This window comes from Centropristis striata, chromosome 11, assembly GCF_030273125.1.
Source record: "Centropristis striata isolate RG_2023a ecotype Rhode Island chromosome 11, C.striata_1.0, whole genome shotgun sequence".
NCBI lineage: Eukaryota > Metazoa > Chordata > Actinopteri > Perciformes > Serranidae > Centropristis > Centropristis striata.
In genome coordinates this window covers 33,367,708-33,376,838 of record NC_081527.1, presented here as the reverse complement: position 1 = coordinate 33,376,838, position 9,131 = coordinate 33,367,708, and positions in this window count along the sequence as shown.

Here is a 9,131-nt window from a genome sequence, read left to right as displayed (position 1 = left end):
GTGTAGGAATGCAATTAATTCCGCAGCCAGGACACATCTGGGGCTCGTGTTGTAATCTGTTCTCAGCCAGGTGAAGAAGTGATCCATGAGAACTACAAGTTGTAGCAGTTGCCGCAAGTTTTTCCTCAAAAAAGGTGATTTAAAAAAAGAAAGATGCCCATCACTTGACCCGGTATACACCACGTTTGTTGAGTCAGCCGCTGTCCACTCAGCTCAGACAGCTGCAGAGTGAAGCTCACAGACAGACCAGAACCCTGGATGACTAATCCAGCATGTGGTTAATAAGTAACGAATATACAGAGGAGTATTTCAGTGGGGATGCACACTAGAACATATACGTGTTGCACACATATCGCTATCTTTAGATATTCCCTAAATGTTAAATAAATTAGTTAGTTCAATAAATATAAACAACAAATAAATGAATAAATAAATTAAGTTCTCATGTGTATCATTTTTTCTGCAGAGAAAAGCTCAGGGTTTTGCAGATAAACTATTCAGAAATTCCACTGTTTTTAAAAAGTCCACCTTAGAATTTAAGTTTTTTAACTGTGCAATTTCTGGGGGGCCTGATATAATGCTGATATGCCTTTAAGAAAAAGCATACATGACCACGAGCAGTTATTTAGACTCCAGTTCCAGGAATCCAACGTTCCCTTATTTGCTCTGTCTTGGTTTCCACCAACTCCAGAGGAAAGGATCTTTGGCTGCTAACTTTGTCTTTCTGTTGTTTGGCGTTGGCCAGGACATGTAAAATTAGTATTTATAACTTTCTTTACTTAAAAATACCTGCCTGACACAGCAGTTTCCAAGCGAACATTAAGATGTTTAAGGACCAGTTGTATCTTTCAAAACTAGTTCCAAAGGTTGTGCCGTCATCTGTGATATTACCAGCCCATCAGCTGGACATCCGTCCTGGTTATTCTAGCACCTTCAAAATCGCTACCACAACGAGTTTCTTAAGCTAATTTGCTTAACTTGTCCTATATGAGATAAAAGACAGCTTGGTTTAACACTTTTTGCTCCTATAAACACCCAATGTTAAAATGTTTGGACACTATAACAAACCATTTGATGCTAGTCAACATGTTTTTGTTAAAACAAGTAGTCTATGTTTCTCACATAAATTAAGTTATATGTAAGTTCTCTAAGTATGTAGGCCTACGTGATATAACTTAAGTACATAAGCCAACATCACGTCATTACGTAAGTTAAAATTACTCAACATTGACATTCTGTCATGAATGGATTACTGAACGGGCTTACTGAGCACAGGCCCAAAGTTTCGCCTTCACCTGCAAAATGTCTTTCAGAGAAACACGTATCAACCAGGAAGGGATACAAAATGACCACAAAAAACTCAAGATGACCATAAAGAAACATAAAATGACTAAAAGGTCATTTTATGTGCTCCCGTCTTAATTACTACTGTCACTGTGGACATCTTTGCGCCAAATCCTGGTGCGTCCCATACAGACTACAAAGCAGACCTGGGCATTGGGCGGCCCGCGGGCCACATCTGGCCCGCATGAGGTTAAAATTAATTGCCCACCCCTGCTAAAAAAGGGTGCCTTGTCCATCACTATTAGACACCAAGAAGGACGGTTGATTATTCTTTGTGGGTGTACAAGAATGAATTAATTTACATTACACAAAATGTGATGGCACATTAAAGATTTCCAACATTGTGTTAGAACAGAAACACATTTAAGTTAACTTCTTTTTTAACTTTCATACTGTATCTGTGATAGATTTAAAGGCCTTCACCTCTTGAGATTTAAAGTCACATTTGTCAATGTACAACCGTAAAATTCCTACATAAATATTTGACATTATTGTGGACGCTGCACAGTCAGCTAAGTAATTGTTCTTTGTTTGAATGCACTTGCACTTTGAAGAGGAAGTGCTCTCGAGACGGTCAAGGGTATTTCTTGGAGTTCTTTGAGGCGCCGTAGCCCTGGGGCGTCCCTTGAAACAACTCCCCATCTGAGGCAGAGAAGCCGGGACATCTGAAGTAAGCGGGCCAGGTGACATCACGGTGTTCCTGTCTTCTCCTTGCAAAGTGTCACACTTACCAACTGTCTTGCAAACTTTCCTGCAACTTCTTGACATGGATTCTTATATAAATGTTGCTGCTGGAGTGGAAGGCTTAGTAGTAACACTTCTTAGTATGAGAGATAACCTGTGGTTTTATTATATCTGTGCACATAAAAGGCCCATTTTGCGCATTTATAACCCACACAGCAGTAAATTCTTTCTCAGTACGCCCACGCTAATTATTAGAAATGATAACCGTTTGTATTTTTACTGGTTAAATTCATAAAAACAGAGTGTTTGTCTTCTATGAAGGTTTGTATGTGTGTTGCATACTGGGACATATTTATATTAATGGATCTATCAGCAGATGGCACCAACCAGTTGGTTTATTATCGTCGAAGACAGACAGCAGTCCATGCTGTCAATACTCAATCGAGTCATGCCTGGTGGTGGTGGTGGTGGGATCTGGACTTGATCCTGGATAATGACACCATTCAGCCTCATATGGGGAAAAGTGGAGCTACTTTCCCTCAGGGCAGTGGGAGGGGAAGTAGATAAGCAGCCTCTTTGTGGCTCCCATCTGACCAGGATGACCAAGGAAATTGTGTGTGTTATTAAGGCTGTTTTTAGATACAAATAGAGACACTCAAATCCCTAAATGCAATCTATATTTTCATACAAAGACAGACAAACTTTAATCTCATGGGTTTGTCAAATCAGTCACATGCACTGTGCATGGAGGGCAGGTGCTCAAATAAAATTATACATAATTATTTTTTTAATATAAGGTTGCCTAGAGTAGCACACCTTTTACTGACTTACATATTTATTAATTTAAATAGGGCTACCCATAAATTCATAAGGCTGTTTAATGCTTAAATGATTTTCACATTATTTATCACAAGAACATTTGTGCACGCTTTAGTCCTCTATATAGAATAAATTATTACACAAAACTTTTTTAAATTGCACAAATTAAAAAAAGACTGTTCTATGAATGAATAAAATAATAAATCAACCAATGCATCATCAGTGATTAGCTGATTATATTTAGTTTTTAATAATATGAATGCGCGAAGTAGCTAAATTTATAAAATGTAGTGTAGTAACAGGCATAATATTTCACTCATTGTAGTGGAGTAGAAGTACAAAGTCAGGGAAATATAAGTACCTCAAAACAGTATAATGTATTGTAGTTGAGTAAATGTAAGTATTTACATTCCACCACTGTTAAAATCAATGCAGTTTTTCCAGGTCTAGTCAATAAATGTTTAATAAGTTGTGAAAAATGTGTTTCTGCACAATACTGATTATTAACAAATATATTTTTTATCTGTCAAAGGAGCAGGTGATTGAGTACCACCTAGGGGCATATCTGTGCACATGTAAAATAAGAATGGATTTACAAATTTGGCTTTCAGAGATCGTGCCTCCAAACGTCCTTAACAAAACAAAAAACGGAAAAAATAAAATAAAAAAAGGTTCCTCAAAGCACAACGGTAATTCTAGCTGAAGATCAGCAGGAATGTAAGCACCAGTAATTGTGTTGGGTCACCCCTTACAGATGCCAGTGGGTGAGATTACACCATTTGTTTAAATACAGCCTGGTCAAAAGGATAAACTCAAATCAAACGGAACTGAATTGCCACCTCAGTTTCCACCGTTTGTGTGTTTGCGCTGGCAGCAAAAAACAAGGACAACTGGCACGATATTGACAATCATCAAACACAGATGTTCAAACCCATGTAAAGGTATTGCTGCTTATTTGGTTGCAGTCCAATGTGCAGAATTAGATAAGAAAACTAGAAATGAAAACAATAGTTATCAGTCATATGGTCAGAACCAAAGAGTGGAGTTTCCAACAGGGAACCAGTTTCCGACTTGCAAAACATTTCTGTGTCGAAGGTTTAATCAACTGTTTTTTTATAAAGCATGTACAATTGGGAACAATTATTGCTCTCCTTAATGCAGCAGAATGCATGTGTTGTTTGTGAAACTGAGCAAAACATCCTCTTCATGCTTGATCTGCATCATGAAAGAAAGATAAAGCAGGAGTGTGCATTCCTTTGTTTAGGGAAAAGAGGGTCTGCAGGGCTTCTCTGAGGTGGCACTTGTCATTGAAGGAGTAGAGAGAGATAACCTGGGGGAGTGCAGATAAGTGAATCTAAAGACCTCAATAAAGCCCGAGCCAGGAGAGGAGGAGGACGCAGGCAGGTATTAGTCCATCCATCATTTCCTTCACCTGATCAGAGAGTACAAAAATATACCACTCTCATCTAATCTGCCTAGTTCTCTCTATCTTTGTCATCGGAGGCTTCAGATAACCAGCAGAGGCTAATCCCCAGATCACTGATGACCAGAGGTGGTGGCCCATGTGGGTTTACTACCGAAGGGTCTTATTCTCCGGTGTTAATGGAATAAAAAAAAATCTGACTTTTTTTTCTGCACTATTATAACCTCATTCCAGGTTTATAGTCTATTCTAAACCAGGTATCTGTTATTATTTTTAGATTATTTAAATGGGGAGATTTTAGAACATGACAACATTTTTCTTAAAGTTTTATCTATAACATACAAATGATGTCTACAAAAACAACAATCCGAATTAAAGTTCAGGGAGGGAATTGTATTGTATTGTATGTTGTATGATATTGGCCTTAACCCTTAACCTTCCATTCACCCTCCCAGACCAAAGGTCCATGAAAACATAATGTTTTAGTGAGGGGCCTAAATGTAGCACTTTATAATGAATAAGGGCTAAGATCATTATGAAGGAAGTATAATAAACACTACCACTTAAAATCCCTCCAGAAGTGATAAAAAATTGGTCAAAAAAGCTTTAAATACCACGTTAATATGGATGTTCCATAGAAATGCTATGCTGTGATTTGGTTTAATCATTTTTAGACATTTTTAAAATTTCTTTAACAGTTGCATTTCTTGGCGATTGGATGGCAAGCTTTTCTGTTCTCAGAAATCCCTTTATCCTTACCTAGGCAAACCATACATCTTCTGAATGTGCTAGGTCTCTAGATTGTGGATGTAAAGTTTCATGAGATTGTGATTATCCTAAAGGTCAAAACAGGTCTTTTTTTTTTTTTTACAGTGAGGTCAACTTTTAAAAAAAAAATGTCTGAAATGCCCATTCTGATAATCACATATCACATATAATTAAAATTAACCACATTTAATCTGCAAGAGTCTCAGCTTTTCAATCATACCCAATTTAAGCAATTCCAACTGTTTAGGGACCCCAGTATGCAGAATTATACACATGCACCATTTTAGAAAAGTAGAAAATAACACATATACACTGCAAGTAAAACAATGCCACAAACTGCATGGGATTTGCATAAAGTGGGCATGTCTGTAAAGGGGACACTTGTGGGTTACCATAGAGCCCATTTTCATTTCGATATCTTGAGGTCAAAGGTCAAGGTCCACCTGAGAAATGCATGCCAGTTTTTTCTTGCTCACATTTTGCTTAACTGAAGCATTACTTCCCAACGAGATATCATGACAGAAAATTGGCCGAGGAGGGACGAGGAGGCGTCTGCATGGATTTGAAGAAATAAATAAATAAACCTTTTATAGAGGCATAGATTGAAGTAGCTTTTGTTATCATAATGAGCAGATATTTAAAGTATCTTGGATGTGCTGTCAATTTGATTTTAGCTTCAACACATACACATTACTATTGATAGCAGGCGAACTGATGATGTACTGAAATACCTCTGGGCAGGTGATGAGGCACGTGACATGACACAAAAAGTTTATTTTTTTTCTGTTTGATGCTTCTAACAATGGCTGATTCTTTAAAAACTGATGTGTGCAGATATGCAATTGTTTTCCCTAACCAGTTGATGGTGGCAGGCTAATTGAAAAATGCAACAGATCCAAAACTTAGGATGGTACTTAAAAATTATTAAACGAAAAAACAATCACTCATGAAGAAGAGTTGGCAAAATGCCAATTCATAAGTCATTAATTTGATCAAATTACAGCAAAAAATAAGTCTGAATAGCTCTCACATCAACATGCAGAAGTATAATATCAGCACTTAGTATTCAGCTGTTGTGCGTCGAAGTGGCTCTGGAAATATTGTAATTACAAATGGAGCACAAACAAATTAGTGAACATGTCTGGCAAACATTATTATGATGGTGTTTAATGGTGGGTGAGTCAGACTTTTCTTTGATATCAAAGTAGCAGGAATGTGATTTTTAAGGATGGGCAGATGTTGTGTCAATATTAAAAAGCAAATCAGATTTGTTTCATTGCACTGTTATTAAAAATCCTTTGCAGATGCACTGAAACATATTGCAGGGATTGATGGTTGTAAATGGTTCACAGTTATGGGCTCTGATCACTGTCAGTAAATCGTTACAGTTATATTGTGACATATACAGTATATATATATATATACATTTTAATAAGTAGAAATGGTACTAAATGGTACCATAATTATTTTTTATTCTTGATAAAACTTGATTTGTAATGAATAGCAACATTAAGGCATTATCATTATAGAAGGCATTAGAGCGTCTCGGAGATTTGTGATGATCTAAATTCAGTTTTGGTGCATTTTGTTACTGAGATAATGGCTTACATAAATTATTTGAGAGTAGAAAAATCTATTAGAATGGTCAGAAAGTGTGGTTTTTGCTACATTTACGTCAGGGATACTTTACTTTCCTTCCCCTGGGGGCCACTTTTGTAAAATGACAGTTAATAAACAAACATTAATAGTTAAGGCTGCACAATTTAGAAGAAAATATGTAATTCCCATTATTTTGAATGATATTGCAATTTGGATATGATACGATATTGGATGGAATGATTATTTTTCTCATTTTCATTGAAAATATATACTACAATGATCTCGTTGTGATTTGTTGCAAGCTTCAAAGACTTTTACTTCAGTGTGTAGATTATATATGATATAATTTGTAGGCCAGTCATCTCTGCAGCACTACAATACTACTAAGGATGGAATATTAACACAAATGTTGCCATTAAAAAGGTTTTTGCTTCCTGACTTTGGATATTGCCCTTGTCCATATAGCAATGTTGGTAAAAAATTAATTGTGCAGCCCTATTAATAATATTTATCAAAGAAAATATTTTGATGCTTTTTTATGCAGTTTGGCACTTTATTTACACGGTCGCCCATAAAGTTTCAATAAAATATCTTTTTTACCTCTTTTCATGAAATGATTGTGACAATGTGATTTATTATTGACAGATAAAACTTTATTAATCAGTCTATTCCAAACATAACATAATGAAAATGAAATCACAATTAACAGAGGATTGTGTCTGAAAACCAATTTATTCCAACTTTATGGGTCGACATGTAGCCTACATTCAAAGTACAAAACTGAACTGAACATTCTTATTTTTATTTTGACTTAGAAAATTGCTGTGGGGAAACCCAGCGCCCTATCATGGTCCATATTTGTCTCCTGCAACAAGTTCTCCAACATAAACAGTAGAAGAGGTTGTGTGTCAGTACCACAAATAACGGCAGGTATCGCTGCTCGTGTTTCAGGGCACATATTAAGGTATCCTGGCGCGGCTCGCGGTACAACGGCTTGTTCTAAAAATAGTACACACTAAAAACTACTAAAAAAAAGACTGCAGTTTCTGTGGATTTTTGTTGTAAAACCACTGACCTTAGGTTTAGGGCAAAAAACTTCTGGTAAGGCGTTAAAAAAGCAAATAAAAATGTAGGTAAATGCCTAGTTAAAAGGGTCACATGATTGCCGAAATGTACGTAAAAAACGTAAGTTACATTCAAAAACGCTATTTACATAACTTAAAAATGATTTACTTTTGTTTTCACATTGGAAACACACAAACCACGCTCTCCTGGGGGGAAGTCCGTTGCTTGTCCCAACCCACCACGGTAATCCGCCCTTTTAAACTTTGCTTGGCTGTCAATCACTATTACATCAGCAAGATGGTGGCAGACGGTGAAATCCATTAAAAAAAACTGTGAAATTCGTAGCTCGTTTTTTGCTGCCAGTACACACGACGTCTATTGACGTTTTGGTCTCCTGGGATGTAAGTTGAGTATCCAGGGTTTACTTCGGCCACGTTCAATATAAACACCTGACATTGTCACATTTTATACATAATAAAAAATAAGGACAAACAACAACAAATATGCTACATTACACATTTTATGCGCCATTCTGGGTCAAAATCCATGTCTTTTTCAATGCAGTCCACCCCTGATAGACTGTATAAATAAATATACCCTTGATATGGAATGGTTTGCAGTTTAAAAGCCCCCTCCCTATAGGCATACATTGCCACCCATCAAAGCATGACAGGAAATGTTGCTGAGACTTGCTGCTGGAAGATCAATAGCCGGCTGACCTTTGTCACAACCTACACGACATTTAGCGTCTTACTTTAAGGTCATTGTGAGAGATCCTGGTTGTTCCTGCCCCATTTGATCTTTTATTGTGGGCTTTGATGAGGAGTATTAAAACAGGTCATTTGCTTTATGTCCCTCTCTGCCCCATCAGCAGGCGGATGATGTTGGCTTCACTAAAACTCAAGCCAGAGGTCGACATCAGTGAATTAATTGTGGAGCGTAAGAGACGCTATTCCCGGACAACATATTGATCCTGGGATGTTGAATATGCTAAACATTTGTCTGACAGAGGTGCTTTGAAAATCAGAGATACTACCTCCTCAGAATACCAGGAGTAAATCTGTAGGGGACTGCGTTAAATTATACTGCTAATAAAGGATGCAGAATTGTGGTTGAGTATTTAATCGTGCAGTCCTTCGCTTTTGTCACCAGCAATTACCATGTTAAATAAGTCCTTGATTAAAATTCTTAATACCTTTATTATTAATGTTTGCTTTTGTACTGAGCAGGTTTCAAAATGGCTTTTCCAGCTAAGACATGTAATCTCCTCATAGGGACAATGCATGTGCACACATTCCTGCTGTTCTCATATGTATGCTCATGTGTACGTCCAAACTCTTTAAAGGAGCGCAGATTCCCCTACAACTTAAACCAAAAGCCTAGAAATCCTTTGTGGTATTTAATGCTTGTAATCTCATTTTTAAGTAGA